The 20,081-nt window shown below is 40.4% G+C and overlaps 1 long non-coding RNA gene across 1 annotated transcript in view; it reads right to left on the bottom strand.

Annotated features, from left to right (window-relative positions):
* LOC110304069 overlaps window positions 1-18,976 on the bottom strand; it is a 63,975-nt gene extending 44,999 nt beyond the window's left edge. The window contains exon 1 of the long non-coding RNA XR_002379009.1: window positions 18,911-18,976. This is a non-coding gene — a long non-coding RNA (uncharacterized LOC110304069). The remainder of the gene's footprint in view (window positions 1-18,910) is intronic.
* Window positions 18,977-20,081: the final 1,105 nt, after the last annotated feature.

Genomic DNA, 20,081 nt, shown 5'->3' with positions numbered 1-20,081 from the left:
GGATGTCTGCGGCCCCAAAAGGGTGCTGCCTCAGCGGCTCTGTGGCTCCCGCCTGTCCCAGAAGCTGTCTGCCTCTGTGGTCCTCACTCTAACCTGTAGACTAAGTTTGGCGGAGTCGAACTTTCTCTTGTAAGTTCTTAAGATTGTGTTTGAGATTCTTAGTACGGAGGGGGAAGATACTGGTCTCAGTACAAAGGAAGTGAGGTTAGCACATTGGACTTCATCTCTCTTGGACAGCAGTGTAAGGAGAATTGAAAACAATGCCTCAAAGAACTCAAGGGTGACAATCACACAAAGCAGAGATTGTATTGTCTCTACTTGTGATAAATTTTACATTATCTCCAGAGTAACATGTTTGTGAAACACACTATCATCACAATTACAATAGTTTTGTGGATTTTTTTGTCAATAATCATTAAATAAAAAAAATATTTTCCCAAGGAACTGTTTGTTACAAATGAACAATGTCATCTGCCACCACTGCCTGGTCCAATGTCATCTAAGTATTAAATCTCAACCCTTCAGTGCTCAGTGAAGACAATAGAACAGGAAGAAGTAGAGAAAAACTTGAGAACCAATACAACTATGACTGAGTTAATTTCCACCAAAATCCACAGGTTAAAAACAGTCTTTCCAAAACAAAAAAAAAACAAAGCAACCCCCCACCCCAAACAACGAAACCATTCTTGACCAGGTTGAAAGCATTGTAGAGTGCTTGTTGAATTGATTCAAATATTGTTTCACAGTTTCTTTTATAGGAATAGTAGCAATAATAATAATAGTAAGTTTTTAAATAATTTATATTTTATTCTCACATTTAAAAAAATAATAGGTCAAGTAGCTCACAATTCAGTTACCAAGACACTACCAACTTAATATATCTGAAAAGTGGAGCTCAGTCCAGGTATGGTGTCCACCAGAGTGGTCAGAAGGCTGAAACAAGAGGGTCCAGGGTCTGCGGTCAGCATAGGCTGCATGGAGAGTATTCTAGGCTATCCTGGATGATGTTGAAATACTACACCTCAAAATAACTGAACCCCACCTCAGAGTTGTGCTAAGAGTTCAGTAAGTGAAATCTTAAATGAAAGTCACTTCAAATTCAGTAATTAAGACAACCAGGGAGTAAAAAGCTTTAGAATTGATTAACTGACTAGTAAGTGCCCAGGAAGTAGTAGTAGATCAGATTCCAGTGGTATATTAACATATATATATATATATATATGTATATATATACATATATATATATATATATAATCATTAAACATCCTTTGATGTTATCCTATTACTATAACCAGCCAAGTCCTTTTCTGCTATGGCGTCTGGCTGGCAGGCTGTTTGAAATAAAGTCTTACTACAGTTGGCCTCAAACTCACACTGCTCCAGCCTGGGCTTTCCAAACGCTGGAACTGTGGGATTGTATCATTGGCACTTGCTGCACTATGTTTACAATGGGTACTGAGAACATATCCAGAGTTTACCACAGAGCCTGGGCTGGAGCAACAGGAGGACTTCTTTCTTATTTATCACACAACAAATTTATGATGGTGTCAATTGTAAAGTAAGATGTAGAAAAACCTGTCTGTTTTAGAATTAATTCCATCACTGCCTAGAAATCAGAAAACAATATGCATGTGTTTGTCTATGAATATATGTATATGCATGTATATATGTGCATGCATGGGTGTGCATATATGTGTACATATATTTATGTATATATATGCATGCATATTCACATGCAGATATATGTATGTATGTAAACAGCTGTGTGTGTTAAGGGTATAGGGCAAGAACTAGCTCACAAGGACATTTGACAATAGATGAAGTCATGGGTCCTACACTTAGAGGACAGAACACTTCCAGAGCTGCATGTAAGCCAAATCAAAATGACTACAGCCAGTCATTTACACATCTACTTGTTTGTTTCTCATTTCTTGACATTATGTAGAAGATGTGGGGTTAGTGCTAAAATGGCGCCAATTCTCTGCAGAGGTTTGCATGCTAGTAAGAGCTGCGCTCATGAATAAATACAGATTGATGCTTTATATAGATCACGATGCACACAGTCAATAAACAGTGTAAAGGAAATGATCTACAGGGGTCGAGAGTGAGCAGCAAACATACAGCAGGCGTCTCATTCTGTCCACTTGAGAAGGCTTTGTCCTCTCACACAGCTGGGCATGTGGAGCTCCTCCCTGAGCTGTTAGAAGAGAGTATCCTCTTCAGTATGACCTTGTGCAAAGAGAACAAAATAGAAAACAGTTAAAGCCTGGCACAGCCTGAGTGCTTTTGATATTTGTAGAATTGGCAAACTCTTGCCTTTTACACAAAAACAACACTTAAGAAGGTGAGATAGGGTGCTCCATTCCAATTCTCCTTAAAGGATGGTCCTAGAGAAATGAAAAGAACAACTCACTGAAGCAAAAGGGGAAACAAACCAATTTGTCATGAAATCAGAAGACAAGTAAGATCAGTCTGAGAGATAAGAAAGAGCAATCTTTGTCAAAGAAGAGGTTTTGCCAAGGGATGATCTTTGATACCTGACAAAGCAGATATAAAATCCATTCCACTCATCTCTCTGTTCTCTCATTCAACTCTATCTCCTTTCTATCCCCACTGAGTGCTGATGGGACAATGACGCTTTTATTATGCAGAGGGACGATAACCATTCTTGACATTTCCAAGTTGGCATTTTATGTTTGTTGGTTTACTTTCTGGCTTGTCATTGCCAAGATAAGGGCGCTTTTCACGTGGCACAGGTAGCTTGAGCCAGATTAGTACTGTCATTCATCCAATTGTCTTCTTCCTACATCTGCTATCTATCACACACCCACAAGAACAGTCCAAGCATCATAGCAGACTGCAGGAGCTTACACACAGGTTCTTTACTAAGGCCATCACAGGCTGGATGATCTATGTTTGGGCTTTCTGGAATTTCAGGGAGAAATTTAAAGTAAATTCAGTTTCCTTGTAATACCAAATCCTGGATCAATTGTACAACTCCTTGGTTAGTGATTACTGGTAGTGAAACACAGACAAAGGTGAGTATAGTGTCAATCAAAGAGATGTCACCCCACATTGTATGGCCATTGTGAGTTATTGTTATTTATTTATCCATCCATTCATTCATTTACTTAGAGACAGGGTCTTATGTAGCCAAGGCTGAACTCTAATTACTATGTAACTATGACCTTGAACCTCTTATCTGTCTGCCTTATTCTACTGAAGATTACAGTCATGTACCACCATGCTTGGTTTGCTTGGTTCTAGATATCAAACCCAGAGCTTCCTGGATGCTAGACAAACCCTCTACTCACTGAGCTACATTCTCAGCTCCATCCCAAGTTCTTGAATGCCAAGCACATAGCACAGTGCCTGTCTTCTGCCAAGTGAGGGGTTCAAGTCTCATACCAACTGAAAATGATCTTTTTTCCTTATTGTAATATGTGCTGCTCCAGATCTGACTACATTTATACTCTCTATGTTTTTCTTTGAGGAAAAGAATCTCTCAGTCTCTCTGATATCCCAAGCCAGTTCTTTCAGAGCTAGTCCATTTTCCTCATGCGTGCCATTGCTGTTTGTATGTCTAGAACCTGATCTCTGTAAGTGATACTTCTCCACCTAACAGCTTTTCCTTCTTTTAAAACACCTCACTATAAATAAACTAAAAAATTCTTTAAAAAAAACCAAAACACCTCACTAGTTGTTCTTACCATGTATATACACTGAATTGTGAGAAAACTCTCATGTAAAACTAATATAAATAATTACGCGTGGGTTTCTATTTGTTTATTTGTTTAAACTTGTTCTGTTTGCTATATAGTCCAGGCCAGCCTCAGATGACAGACCAAACTACTGCCTCAATCTCCCAAGTGGTTGGATTATATTGATACAAGACTACCTATTAATCAAAAGTTTTTATGAAGCCAGAAAACTTGAAAGATGGGCATTTGCATTCCTGTGATATGCCACTCAGGAATAAGTCTAGAATGAAGTAGAAGAGGTTTTTTTGCCCACTAAGGGAGGTATCTACAGGTAAAAGGAGTCTTGCTAGAGCATACATGTACTTTACCAAGTTAGGCCTAGACTGTATTAGGAAACTTTTGACAAGTTTTTAGAAAATCTCAATAAGTTGAAGGATAAAGTCAGGATGTAATATTAGTCTTGACTTTTGCTGTAGGGTAGACAAAAAGACTAGAATAATTGGTAAGGCTAGAGAGGGGCCAGATGGGTTCATATAACTTGGGTCACCGAATTATAAATTAGAAAGCAAGTCCATCCCAGAAAGGTACCTGGAAGGTAGCACAGTTATGAGGTCTATAAGAAGCAAACAGAGGATTTCCTTACTTGCAGAGCCAAGGACAACCTGAGTGTGTTCTCTGGTTTGATGAAAGTGTTCCTCTAATTTCTTTTAATCAACTTTCATGAAGTTGTTGCTTTTGTGTAGTTGTGCCATTTTGTCTAATAGTCTTGTGTTTACCTTGTATCTATGATGTGATATTCTTGTTCTTATGTATAATCACATGAGAGTCCTTAGCAATGCAAAGAATTTTTCCTCTCCTATTTTGGTTTCTGCCCTTCCTCCCTTTTATATTGTTGCTTCTAAGAAAACAGTCATTAGACATTGTTATCTCAAACCATTCCTAGCCATAGCATGTAAGAGTTGGCTGCGTGTGTGGGCCAGCCAGTGGATCTAAGGCACTGCTTTCCAACCTTCTTAATGCTGTGACCCTTTAATACAGTTTCCCATGTTGTTGTGACCACCCCCTCCATAAAGTTATTTTCATAATTAACTGTAATTATGCCACTTTTATGAATCATAATGTAAATTTCTGTGTTTTTTCCAGTGGTTTTAGGTAACCCCAAAGAAAGGGCCATTCAACCCTCAAAGGCGTCATGGCCTACAGGTTGAGAAATACTGATCTAAGGAAAGCTGAATATAAAAGAACATTCTAGAATCTTAGCAGCAGTGACACTTACATATATATGCGCACCCCCCCAAGGGGTGGCAGTGTGTATCTGTAATCCCAGATCTCATTAGGCTAGGGCAGAAGAACTATTGTAAGTTCAAGGCCAGCCTTATCTACATGCAAAGTTCTAGGCACCCCAGGACTACATAGTGAGATATTGTTTCTAAACATAGAAACAACCTGACCAACCAACCAAACACCAAGACAGCAAAGCTCAGAGAAATAATTTCACTTCATCTTTTGCTTTTCAGTAGTGGGGATTGAACCCATCTACTTACACACACTCGGGAAATGCACCAATGCCAACAATAGAGTCCTCTTACTCTGATGATTCACTTGCCTCTGACTGGAGAGGCTATGTAGACAGGGTTTGGACTGGTGCACATTCAGTGTCCATTCAGCAATGTGAGGGGGTCATTAAAGAGGGCAATGTCCCTGGTACTTTCAAGGGAAATCACATGATCAGCAAAACTCTGATCTGTTCTAACAGGTAGGACAGCTGTTACAAGATACAAGGAGAGGAGCCAGGAGTTTCTTGCTAAATTCTTAAAATTGGCTGGGGCCCTCAGGAGATTTGAGTGACCATAACAGTGAAAAGGGGGAAAACAGTCTTGGCTAAACTTATGTTTGTATACCCTACAGGAAAGTATGAATGAAGAGTAGAGTAATTAACAATAGCAAAAAATGCAAAGGAGACAAACTGGATCTGAAAGGGACCTCTAAGTATTATGCCAGGTGTTCTATGATTTAAAAAAAACAAAAACTAGCTCATATTGCCAGCTCCCCTAGCTCTTCTATAATCCTCTCCAGTCCTTCGTAACGTAGTACAATTATGCAATTTTAATGTATGCTAAACTCTTACAAAGCAGAGAGGGGTGTGCATTCTCTAGTTTCTATGTGGGTCAGTCTCTCAACATTAGGAAGAAGCAGAGTGGCTACAAATATTTAACCAACAAAGAACCTGTGCCAAATGCTGCTTAGGCTTGCTTGGCTTCTACAACATTGTAGGGGTCATTAATTACTATTATCTAATCTTAATTCTTGGTCTATGCTTGTTTAACATACTTATGAAATTTATGTTTTCTAGATTCTTCAGGTATTGGTCTGGTGTCTGCCTATGGTTTTTAATCAACTTTAATATAGAGAAAACTTTACTCACTGAAAACAACTCAAGTCATCTGTGAAACTGTGTGGTGTTTTCTTAAGATTAAGAAGGAAGAACTCTTTAAAGGGGGAATAAAACAATAGGGACATTCAAAGAGACAAAAGACATAAACTCTCACAGCCCTAATCCATAGAAGCCCTAATCCACCCAGCTTCTCTCCTCCTCTGCTAACAATGTCTGGAATGTGTCTAGCCCTCATACCCTCCCTCACCTTACTCAAGAAACCACCAGGGACAGGACAAACCTAAGATGTCTCCAGAAACAAACTACCAGGCTATGGATCTGAATCTTATGTGGAAAAATCCTCTTAAACATACGAGGAAAGCCCCTTGCCATCCTGCTGGTTAACATCTCAGACCCCTCCAAATCTCTTATAAAACACCTGCTCTGTCTTGTCAGTGTGCAACTGTGTTTTCTGAAAACAATACTCACCCCAATTTATTTATTTTTTTAATCTGAGAAAACAGAATATAAACAAGTAAGCAGTATTTTGTTTTAAGAATCTTAAGAGTGTACAACCCTAGTCCCACAAAATCTATATTCTAGAAAGGTCCAAAGCTCTGTAAGAAGAAGAATCTCATTTGTGGTCATTTGCTAATTCTCTTTCCTTCTTTTTTAAACAAAATTAGCTAGCATCTGTTGTGCTTCCATAAATTTAACAGTCTAGTTAGATCAAAATAATGTTTTTGTGCATAGCTTATGTGCTTTGTCAAGCAGGGAATATTCGATTTTTATTGTGAGCTCCTTGGAAGGCAATGCAAAGCTAGCCATTCCTTTAGTGGCTGAGGGTCAACTTACTGTGATGGCTGGGGGCACACAAGATGGGGAAGTAAGGTTTCCATTTATGGTACATCCACAACTCATCTGTCTTCTCTAGGTGGAAGAGCAGGCCAGAAAGGCCTCAAACTCACGCAGCAGAGGAGGGTGATCTCAAATTCCTGATTCCCCAGCCTCCACCTCGAAAGTCTGGGATATCATGCATGCTATCGAACACCCTGCCTGGGCTTTTAGAAGTAAAAACCACTCCACATAACTGTGTGCTTTCCCAAACTACTCAAAGATTTGAAAGACATTACGTCTTAGACGTTAGAACTCTCTTAAATATCATTTGGACTGTTCTACTTGGTCAGTGTTTTGGTTCATTAAAAACCAAATAAACCAGTGGTAAGTTGAGGCTCACAGAGGAGCCTTCCTGTATATGACAATCCGTGCTCAAGCCCTGGATCACTTGGTTGAGTCATAAATGTTTTACGATAATTGTAGAATATTTGAGCCTAAGGCTCTTATTCAGTATAAATAGTTTGCCCATATTTTGCTTAGCTCTGAAAGCAGCAACCTCCTACGTAAGGATTGTTTCTTCATTTTGTACTTTTGTGACTGCATAGTATACTGTATTACTAACTCCGATATTGCCCTTATTTTAAAAACAAGACCCACATTTGACTCATGGTGATGTCTCTTTGGATTCAGGCTCATGTTGCCTCTGGCCATGCCTCTGTTACCACAGTGAATTCCCACTGCAGTTCTCTGGATTACAAAAGGGAGTCCCGACACCATTAATACTTTCCTGCTTCAAAAGAGACAAACACTTCTGTGAATTCCCCTTGATAGCCGTAAACACAGTCATTCACCCATTCCTCCTGTGAAGAACTGTCTCTAAAGTCCAGACACTAAATGCTAGGAAAATATGAGGGGATGGGACTACTGTCACTAGACTCGGAGAACCCACGTTAGTGAGGACAAGGCTTGTAAACCAAGTATTGTGGACACAAACAGAAATCATAGAAAATACTCTGGAGAACAGGAAGTAAGGGTGGTGCATGGGTATAAAAGAATTCAAGTCTAAATGTGAAAATCAGGTAAGTTAAGACACTAGGTGATGGAACCCTTCTGAGAACAGTATTGAAATGGGATAAATACAGTCTTGTGAGAACCAAATCTGGGCTAATGGAACATATAGAGTCAAGTCTAAGTTAGGGTTTTACTGCTGTGAACAGACACCATGACCAAGGCAACGCTTATAAGGACAACATTTAATTGGGGCTGGCTAACAAGTTCAGAGGTTCAGTCTATTATCATTCAAGGTGGGAACATGGCAGCATCCAGGCAGGAATGGTACAAAAGAGCTGAGAGTACTACATCTTCATCTGAAGACTGCTAGCAGAATACCAGCATCTAGGCAGCTAGGATGAGGGTCTTAAAGCCCACAGTGATATACCTACTCCAACAGAACCATATCTTACAATAGTGCCACTCCCTGGGTTGAGCATATACAAACCATCACAAGTCACTTCCACATTACCAAACAAAACAGGAGAGTGGGTTCTGAGACCCCAAGATTAGTTACGACAGAACTTGAGAGAGTGGGCAAGAGTTAGAAGGCCTGGCAGGGCATCTGCAAACCTCTAGAGAAAAGATCTTAAGAGACAACTCTAAGCCAGGCAATGGTGGCACTCACCTTAATGCCAGCTCTTGGGAGACAGAGGCAGGCACATCTCTGAGTTCCAGGCCAGCCTAGTCTACAGAGTGAGTTCCAGGACAGCCAGGGTTACACAGTGAAACCTTAGGTACCTAGGATAAAAGTTTAAGAACCATCAAATCAATGGGCCATTCTCTACCATACCACTTCCAATGAGACTGAGTTCACCTATAGAGCTGCCTGTTTTCCCAGCATTTTAAGAAAACATTTTCTTAAGCTCCAGGGAGGCACCAACAATTCTGTGACAGATTGTACTTGCTAATGTATAGACAAGAAGCATGGGGTTGTGAGACATGAACTCAATTTCCAGAGCTCCTGAAATGAAAATCTCTTCTTAAAATTTTACAAGAAGATGGTGGTCACAGGATACAAAATTTCAGTGAGATAGAATAAGCTCTCTAGATCTGTCGAATGGCATTATGGCCACAGCTAGTAACATCATTTCGTATTCTGGAAAATCACCAATCACAGATTTGTTATTAATATGCACAAAATTAAAAGTGTATGAGGAGAACATACACCAACTGGATTTAAACATTGACACACAATGCTTACACATTTCTAAATATGGTGACCTCAATAGAACTCAGTACAGGTATGCAAATTTGATCAATTAATTATAGATAAATTAATAAGTATGGTAGTTGAGTCCCAAAGACAATTGTACTACAAGCACCCCTTCCCAATTGCAAATTATAAACAGGATTTTTCTTTTCCAGCTAATGCCTCTTTTCAAAAGGACCTTCCACACCTCCCTAGTTGAAAATGCAGTTCTTGGCACCTGACTTCTCTGCTCATTGGAAATAGATTAAGAATACAGGCTCATAGGAACAAGTGTCCCATGTGAGTATTTTCTAAAGTCTCCTGTGACTTAAGGCTTACTTATAATACCTAAGTCCTGCTAGCCCACATGTCTAACCCCTATTTTAAGATTAGTACATATCCATTACAATCAATGCCCCCTGGCTAGCTCTTCTGGGTGAGACTTTGAATTGGCAGTCATTTGTGTAAACAAAGCAATAACCACAAAATATTCAACAAATTAATCATAGGGTTCAACAACTACATAATCCAGAGAGAATGCAAAGACAGTATTTTCATAATACATCTTTCTTCTTTTTGAGTGTCTATCTAGTATGCTATAACACCATCTGTTTCCTTTCTAAAAACAAGAATCAGAAATTTTGTGCCTGTTTTCCCTCTCATTAAATACTCTCTCCCTTGTCATAATTACTCCCATTTAAAATGTTTTTGAGAAAGAAGCACAAAATTAGGGGACTCCTCTGGGTTTTAGCTCGGTGGTAGGTGCTTGGCCAGCATGTTTAAGACCCAGGTAGATAGATAGATAGATAGATAGATAGATAGATAGATAGATAGATAGATAGATAGACAGACAGATAGTTTAAAGGTAGGACAGGCATATCCTTTACATGGTACCATTATTCCAAAAGTATTACAAAGCTACTTCTCAAAGGATAAGAAGAGGACCACACTGGTTCTAATTCTCAAAGCCATAGGCTTCTGAATGCCAGAGGTGGATTACTTCCCAGGCAAAGCTCTATTAACCCTTGTGAGGTTAACACATTATGAGTCAGGACATCTCAGAGTTTAACACAGCCGAGAACAGCCCTTTCAGAAGTCCCCTTGTGCCAGGCTTCAAAACAGGTCATCTGGCCAGTGAGATTGGATGCAGCTCACTGAATTCAGGAGTTCAATAAAAGCCTCCAAGGATCCAGAAACCTAGGCCTTTCCGCCAGTGATTCATCTCCATCAGCAGTCAGTGTTGTTTAAAGTCTGAGTGTCAATTGCTTCACTGACAGCAATTTTGATTGAAAACTATTGAAGGGTGAAGCCAGCTGGAGAACACTTTAGACAGTTTGCTACTTGTTCATGTCTCGCTTGAGGATACTTGGTTAATAATGAAAAATGAGACAGATTATAAAATATATAATTTCCAGCTATAAGAAAAGCACTCTCATGTTTAAACGAATTTCTAATGACTAAAGGAATTTTTAGACTACTGAGGCAGCTATAGACATGTCTCTTTTGTTTATTAATAATAGCTATTAGTATCTATAACTAAGTAAGAACGAGTAACTAACTCAAACAGTAGTTGAAAACAGCTAACTTTTATAAATATGTCTGGAAACTTGGCAAAATCTTTCTCCTGTAAGGTTGGCATTTTAATTACTTTTTAGCAGATGAGAAGCTGGACATGAAGGAGTGAAGGACGGTGGCTCATGGGCATGTCATCTCTGTCCTTCCCACCTGCTCTGTGGCCAGATCTAATTACACTAGGTTAACCTTGCTCTCTGGAGTTTTGGCTGCATATCTCTGCTCCATATGTCTGCTGTCCTGAAGGTTGGCAGTGACTTCCTCGGAAGAAGACAATAGCCTTCTCTTCTCCATTCTTTCTCTCTATACCCACCTATTCCTGCCCACTCCCACCTCTTACTGTCTCCTCTTACTCCTCCCAGTAACCCACAGCCCTTGCACCAAAAGAAACTTCTGAACACACCAGGCTTATTTCTGAAATTATGTCATAGAACAGGAATTAGAGGCCAGAAGCATGAATGAGGCTTGAAGTAAAACAAGGATGAATTATTTAGCTGGCCGCTGCTTCTGCCAACTGGTCCTAACTCCTCAGAATCTTCTGGGGGATCTTATGAAACCCATGGGAGACGAGTCTTTGGGCTGGAAATATGGCGTGCACACCAACTGGCAACCATTCCTTATTCTTCAGTGGTGGTGTACCCCCTCTAACTCCAGGTTGTACAGACCTGAATGCCAAGCAGCACGGAAAATGTGGGCAACATCTCGGTAGCAGGGGATGCTGGGTCAGGTCTGGAGAAGCTGCAAGGGACAGGCCAATTGTGGAGGCTGGTAGGTTTGTTTCAGAGAAAAAAGAGCAGAGTTTTAAAGATGGGGTCCTTGCATTGTTAGCCTGGGGTGCTTATCCACCCAATTGTTTCTCCCTTTATTCTTCCTTAAAACAGTTTCCACTTTAAACTTTCCTCAGTTTCCTCATTGGATTGGATATTTGTTCCCTGTTACAGTTATGTCTCCGTATCCTTTTAGCTGTTCTCTCCAGATGCTGTCTCTTAGCTCTCTAAACAATGACACACAAAGGATTCATGCTTCTTTCATGTACTGTGTGGATAGTATCTTCCTAAAGATTCATACTCTTTCTGGAATCTGGAGATTTCACAATATTTCAGGAATAAGTCTATTATAGATGCAAGTAGCTAAAATGAAGCCATGTTGGAATACAGTTGGCCTTTAATGGGATAAAACTGGTGTCCTTATAAGGAGAGAGAGAGAGAGAGAGAGAGAGAGAGAGAGAGAGAGAGAGAGAGAGAGAAAAANGAGAGAGAGAGAGAGAGAGAGAGAGAGAGAGAGAGAGAGAGAGAGAGAGAGTAAACCATTCTATAAAGACAAGAGCCAAGAAAAACCAGACATTAGCTGAAGCCATCAAAAGCTAGCAGAAGTATGGAATGGAGTCTCCCTCTTAAAACTTAGAAACAACTAACCCTGCCAACACCCACATCTCAGACTTTAGTCTCTACAACTCTGAGAGAATAAACTGTAGTTGTTTTAAAGTACCTAGTTAGAGTGCCTGAGCTAAGACAGCACTAGGAAGCTAATAGCCTTCCCATTTGGGCTTTCTTTCAAAGACCCACTAAGGTTTTATGGAGACCTATGTTTTCTCATGTTTCAACCAATTAAAGCGAATTTGCCCCGAGCTTCTTCCTCAGTGCAATAGCTGTCCTCTACTAGTTAACAGTATGTAAAAAGAATGAGTCTCTTTGCTAATGTGTTTATTAGCTAATGTGATACCTAGCGACACAGTAAATCTCCTCCAGATAGACTCCATGAGGACAGTGATTTGGTCCATCCTGCATGCTACTCTTGCCCAGCAGCAACTGTCCTTGCATGTTAGATGGGGGCTCAGCCAGCTGGAGATGACCTAGAAATCCAGATGCCACTTGTCTGCTTGTTCTCGCAAGTCAACAAGAGCGTCAGCAGTGAGGAAGAAACTCTCAGCAGACTGTAAGCCCTTCTCACAAACACCATTGCTTTTTCGTAGATACTACTTAGTAGTTCCCTGCCTTGGCTTCCTCCTTAGCTCCCCTTGAACCCCTTTCCACACATACCTAACCCTGAAGGTAAGAGGTCAGGAGTAAGACTGGATGGTGGGTCCTCTCAGGTATGTTGCTTAGCTGAAATGCTTTACATTGCATAAATATCATTGGAAGGAGGCTTCCCATGGTAGGCATTTTGCAGCTGATTCATTGTGTCACACAACGCCTTTCTTTCTGCTCCGTGTCTCCAAGCATGGCCCCAGGAGACAAACCTGTCTTGGCTGCCTCCTGATGTCTTACTTGTTGGTGATCTCCAGTTAAATAGTGAGCCCCCCACACTCCGGAAAATCAGTCCTCTCATCTGTAAACTGGCAGGAGAAATGTTTGCTTGAGGTTGTCTATCAGAATTAGAGTCTCTCCACATGGCAACATGCAGGGCTCAGGTGTGTATTAAGAGTGCATGGAGACCATTTCCATTATTTGCCTTTGGATTACTCTAAGTCTTTCTTTGCCTGGTCACCTTGGCTCCAAACTATCTCAGCTTCCTTCACCACTGGCTGTTTATTTATTAACTGAATTTATTTCTATCTTATCTTCTCAACTTCATCCCAAATTCAGATTCAAATTTTATTGTAAGATATCGCGTTATAAAATGTCATAGAATACTAATACCAACATTTGGTTGACTGACCAGCTGATGTCTCCTGAAGTGCTGTGCTAAGAGGATCTCTCTGCCAACCCTGACGATCATCCTCAGAATTAGGTCAGAGATACGGTAGTGATTCCAGTTTAGAAATCTAACAGTGAGCTGTGCATGTAAAGACTGTATGGAGTCTCTCTTTTGTCTGTTAAACCCTCTCCAATATGTCTCATTATTGCTACTCTACCAACCTATACTCAAGATACCCACAGTTATGTACTCAGTGGCTAATACTCATGAGTTGCCTGCTTTCTGATCCACTAGAGACTACTGGCATATGGCTGCTTAGATCTCTCTTAACATGCTTCATTACTGGGCTTGAGAGTCCTCCTGTGACACCAGACAACATGTGTGTGTGTGTGTGTGTGTGTGTGTGTGTAAACTCATGCAGTAAAATAGCAGTGTTTTATACTGCTCTGGTTTCTCTTCTATTGTTGGGGTAAGACATCCTGATTGACAGCAACTCACGGAAGGAAAGGGTTTATTTCACCTCATAGTTCCACATCATACTTCATTATTGAAGACAATCAGGGCAAGAATTCAAAGCTAGAACCTGAACGCAGGACTGCTTGCAGTTCCACACAGCATTAGAGTTGAGCCAGGAACCTACTCAAGGCTAAGAGAGTAGAGCAGAAACCACAGAGGAATGCCAGTTAGTAGCTCACTAAGAAGACCATGCTTCGTTAGCTCTCTATATAGCTAAAGACCACCTACCTAGGGTTGGCACCACCTACATACCTTCCTACCCTACATCAATAAACAACTAAGACCATCCCTCACAGACATGCCCACAAGCCAACCTGATAAAGACTACTTTTAAATGAAGAGTTTCTTTTCATGTGACTGTAGACTGTGACGAGTTGACAGTTAAAAGTTAACTAACACACACACACACACACACACACACACAGAGAGAGAGAGAGAGAGAGAGAGAGAGAGAGAGAGAGAGAGAGAGAGAGAGAACTAGAGAGTTAAAATTGATTTAAAAAAGAATAGTAATTATCATGAATTAGTATTGAGGTTAGGAGCTAATGTTAAGAGTTCAAAGGTTGTTCTGAAACCAGGAAAAAGGCTCTCATGAGAGACATGAGAAAGTATGGCTTATAACATGCAGAAAACTGAGGTCCCAGGGAAAAGGTTGAGGTATAATCCATGAGTATTTTGTTTTTCTACATATTTTGGTTCAGCTGGGTACATGTCTGTGTATTTTCATAGTGTTTCTTTCAGAACAAATCACACACAAGTAAACTTGAAGTCTGTGTTATGTTTAAATTGTTGCCTACTGTATTCATTTATACCTGATTTTGAAGACTCCATTTCTGAGCAAAATCAATTCACCAACACTATGGGTCAGAAAACATTTGTGGCAATATATTCAAGCCATAACACAATGTATTTCTCATATGTTTCAAAGATCTCCCTAATATTTCTTATCCTTTAGTAACAACTCACAGTATAGAAAATTTCCTATATCACATCTTCGCATGCCCACCGACCTCACCATGCAAAGCGTGTATGCACACTAGAGATGGAAAAGTTTCAGGGAACTGAATGGGATGCTGCTGCTTGCTTTCACTATTCGACTTAATTTCACACAGAGGCCAGTCATGGTGCTGGAGGGATGGCTTTGTGGTTAACAGTGCTTGCTGCTTTTCCCGAGGACCCAAGTTCAATTCCCAGCATCACATTTGGTGAGTCAGCTCTAGGCGATCTAGCATTCTCTTCTAGCCTTTGACACACACACATGCACGTGACACACATACAAACAGGCACATATACACAAACAAAAATAAAAAGTGAATCCTAATAAAAATAAGAGATGATTTAGTAACTGATGTGTAGAGTAAGGACAGAAGTTCTTGATAAGCTTGATGAATGGCAGCACTTTCTTTCAGAAAATTAACAATAGGTTCAATCTCCCATGGTACAGCTGAGCAGACAGGGCATAAAACTGGATTCTTTGAGATTATCAATGTGTTTATTTCTGAAAAATTGTATCTAAGTTCACTTATTTGTAAGGAAAAAACTGCATTTTCTTTGTTTTGGTGTGATTTGATTTACTCTGTGTGTGCTTGCAGGAAAGCCCAGTGTCTGGCACACTGGAGACCAGCATCTGCTATTGAGTGGTGTTGAGTTGCTGTGTTGTACTGAGACTTGTATACTACCAGTCCATGACTGTTGAGAGTACTAGTCCAGGCTTCGACTGATTTGCTATGTGATAAATTTTCATTTTTCAGAATGCTTTAGCATGTTAAGATGTTTTTATTTGTATTTACAACAAGTATTTGTCTGTTTCCTCTTCTCGTTTGTCATTTAACTTCACATTTCAGTCACTGCTTAACCTGAAAACTCGTCTTCTCCACTGCACAATCATTGCGATGGACTCCATCAGGTTGAGAGTACTTACAATTGCCTTAGAATGCACCAGGAATACACCATGGAATTAGACAAGAAGCCAAGGCCTAATGATTCAGGCTAGACGTCGACTTGCCTGTTATCATTTGTGAGATTCGTTTTTGTCATTGCTTTGACAGAAATCGAATCAAGAAAGATTAATTTGGTTTGTCCTATGGCTGGCACAATCCATCAGCAGAGACAGCATGGAAGGAGGAGCACGCAGCTACAACTCCCTACATAAGGAAAAGAGGGAGATGATCGCTAGTGGTCAGGGGGCTTTCATGAGAACTTTCACTCTTCTTATTCATGCGACGGACTGTATCATCCACGTTCAGGGTGGGCCTTCTATCCACAGTTAAGCATCTCTGGAAAGAAATTCCTAGGATTGTGTCTTCCAGGTAATTATGAGTCCAGTCAAGTTGACCATGAAGATTGACCATCACAACGTGTGTCATTGTCCTGTAGCTATAAATATGAAAGTGCTTTAGTATTTTGACTAACTGGGAGATCTTTGTGGTCTCTGGTGGTTTTGATTCTCATTCCTTGTTAAGGGTTGAACATAAAGTCTATCCTAAAAGGCGCCTGTGTTTAAGGCTGCTGCCAGATGGGAGGCTTTTGAGACATTGGCTCATGAGAGATCTAATTTCATCAAAGGACTGTAGGAAGAGACATCTAGAGGGGAAAGCAGTCACTGGAGGCATGTCTCTGAAGGATTACCTTATCCATGGACGCTTCCTTCCTGTCCACCAATCTGCCTCTATGTGATATGAGGTGAGCATCTTTCTTCCACAATAATGTTTCTGCCTCACTCCAGGCCTAAAACCAGTGGCACCAGAGGTCTATGAACTGAAACATTTGAAGCAGAGCGCCAAAAGAAATCATTTCTCCTTTTAAGTTCCTTTTTGTCAAAACTATTCTGTCACTTTGTTCCCAATACTTGAGTCAGAGAGGAGGTTGATCAGGAATTCTACATGGCAAGTTCAAGGACGACCTGGACTGCATGAGAAGACCATATCTCAGACAGTGAAACCCAAGTGAATATGTCTATGACAACAAAACTACCCTTATCCTCAAAGCCTAAAATACTTTCCACACCTGGATCTTTCAGAAATTCCTTTGTGTAAAAGTTGATATATCCATTTAGTGCAGCTTGCTCTCTCCATTCCCTAAAAAGCTGTTTTTAAATTGCTGGTGTTTTGCAAAATTTTTGGTACCATAAAATTAAAAGAAAAAAATTAAATATCTCTGACATTTCTATACTAAGTGGGGTTGAAATAATGAGATTATAAAATGTCTTTGTGATTGTTCCAGTGTTACAAGAATCACACTGGGAACAATTCTTGAAACTTAATAAACATAGTTTAGATAGACTTACTTCATTCTCTGATGATCAAAGCTTCTACTGAAGCCACCTGACAGGGAATCCATTCATCATCCCCCCTTTTTTTTTTCTTGTCTGCCTGCTCATGGGAGCATTCTGAATCCCATGCCACCTTCCATGGATGCCACTGAACTGTCAGTCTCTGGCTTGATGTGTCTTCAGAGGACAGAGGTGACTATAGCCTTCCACTGGGTCTGTAGTCAATGCTTCCTGGAAATTGGCTGCTATTTGGAGAATAGAAGAAGTTCAGGGGGTTCCCTATCATTTGTACCCCTATGTGTACCATGCAAGTCATCATGGAAAGCCCCTCTCAGAGAAGGACTTTAGATTTTTAAAACAAGTCATTTTGCCTCAGCCCTGACAGAGTATGAACATTTCAGAGCTGAAAGGAATAAACTTCAGTGACCCAAGGAAAACCTACAGGGGTGGAGGTGCAGATATGTTAACCCAATGTAAACAGAGCACAAAAAGTGTCTTTTATTATAGAAATAAGATCGATAAGGGCAAGAAGAGTATGAGTTGAATACAAAAGTAGATTTTTTGTTTTGTTTTGTTTGTTTGTTTGTTTGTTTGTTTGTTTTTAAAGAAAACACTTGGCAAACTTCCCTTGGCCACCTAACAATTTATTTCTGGTCCTTCAAATTTATTGTTTCAACTCAAGTGGAGCTTTCCCATCAATAAGTCTAAAACTTACCAAATAATAGAATAAATTAATTTGAAAAATATCATCAGTGATTATTATTTCTATCATTGCCAAACCTGCATGTGGTCTCTGAGGGATGAAGCATTCAAAGTAAGGTAAGTTTTTTAAATGATTGTATTTATACTGTTGTAAGTAACAGAAATCCAAAATATAGTGTCAAAATCATTTATCCTGCTGTACTTAGGACCTGGGAACCCAAGAGTCGGTGTGGGATACAACAGGCCCTTAGGGGCCTCTCTTGACTCTTTCATGAACAGAGAGAGCAGGACTGTCTTAGTCAGGGTTTTACTGCTGTGAACAGACACTTGACCAAGGCAAGTCTTATGAAGGACATTTAATTGGGCTTAGCTTACAGGTTCAGAGGTTCAGTCCATTATCATCAAGATGGGGGCATGGTAGCATCCAGGCAGGCATGGTGCAGGCAGAACTGAGAGTTCTAAATCTTCATCTAGCACTAAAACTGTTAGTGGAAGACTGACTTCCAGGCAACTAGAATGACAACTGCATAACCCACTCCCACAGTGACAAACCTACTCCAACAGGGCCACACCTCCTAATCCTGCCCTTCCCTGGGCTGAGCATATACAAACCATCACAAGGACCCTGAGCTAGAACAATGGCTAGAATCCCAAAGTGGAAGAGTGAACTGTACTGAGATCTTTGTGCCCATGTTGTACTTCAGGCAACCAGGGTTGACAGAAAGAATACATATCTGGTTTAAAAAAAAAAGCCATCAAAATGCCTTCTTGATCATGTTAGAGAACAACTTCAGTGCTATTGGAAAACCAAGACTTTTTTAACTCTCCTAAAAGTGATACTTGAATTTTGTGAGGTTTTTTAAAAAAAAAAAAAAAAAGAAAGAAAGAAAGAAAAGAAAAGAAAAGAAAAGAAAAGAAAAGAAAAAATTAAAGAGTAAGTCCCACGACACATTCTGTAGGTACAAATGAGTTTAGTCAACATAGCTCTGCACCAAGAAAGGGTTGTGCATATTAAGTTCTCGAAGGACTGAAAATGGGAAGAAATCAGAAAACCATACCTCAGGGATTCAGATAATGGACAAAGGTGTGCATATCATCTCTGTTGTTGTTTGAATCGAAAATGCACCTACACCTATACATGTCCTCACAGACTCATATCTTAAACCCTTGTTTCCTAGTTGATGGCACTATTTTGGGAGGCTATCGGATGTAGGATGGGGAGCTCATATGGTGAAAGTAGGTCAGTAGGACATTTGGAGGTTAGATGGTTTGACTTAGCAAACTCAGACTGTCAAAGCTGGAGGAGGCCAGTGCCTTTCCCTGCAGAGTCATCTCATTGGCCCAACAATTTCACTTATAAAGAAAGCTTCAAAATCTTTAACTTGCTATCAACTTATTGCCTACTTGATCTTTAGCAAAAACAAAACAAAACAAAACAAAACAAAACAAAACAAAAAACAAATAAAAAATTCCACAAAACAAAAGGAAAAGGCAGGCATGGAAAAAATTGTTATAATTACTGATAACAACAGCACCTTTATTCCCTGTGCCAATGGCAGCACAGGTGCTGGAGTATGACACGAGAATAAACATACTCTCAAAGGGACATGCAAGACCATGGTGTGGCACATTACAGCAGGTGGATTCACTCTGCAGGGAGAGATATAAAGGCGAGCCCAGCAGTAGTGTCTGCCACACAAGTCCCTCCCTTTGTCATGTTGCCACAAGGTTTAGGACCAGTCCATAAATTATGTCCCAAAGAGGCCTTGAAACAACCACATTGGGTCCCAGGAGGGAAGGATTCTAACCTCAGCAAGCTGCTGGGATTCTGACTGGAGAAAGAGAAAGGGTATCCAAGGCTCGGGGAACAACAGGAACAGAGGAAACTACTCCAGAAGACAGTGAAGGCCTTGATAACCAGACAGGGACATCGTGCAGGCCATGGGCATGATGGAGGATGACTTGGGTTAGATATTTATATCTCATATCTTGTTACATCAGTGCTTTTTGTCCTGAAAGATGACAGTGCTTGCCATTCCTTCCTGTGAACGTAAGGGTAGTAGAAAAGAATGAGGCATAACTGGCTGCCACTCCCTTTCCTCTGGTTTCCATGACATGCTTGTCTCCTTTGATCCCAGGATGTGCTGCTGGTGGGACTGCCTCAGCCCCAGCATGAGATGCTTGGAGTCAGACGGCAGTTTATCCGTTTCCTACATTTGTCATTTCCAG

This window comes from Mus caroli, chromosome 10, assembly GCF_900094665.2.
Source record: "Mus caroli chromosome 10, CAROLI_EIJ_v1.1, whole genome shotgun sequence".
NCBI classification, from domain to species: Eukaryota; Metazoa; Chordata; class Mammalia; order Rodentia; family Muridae; genus Mus; species Mus caroli.
Note: the sequence above shows the minus strand (reverse complement) of the source record. Positions and strands in the feature narration are given on the sequence as shown.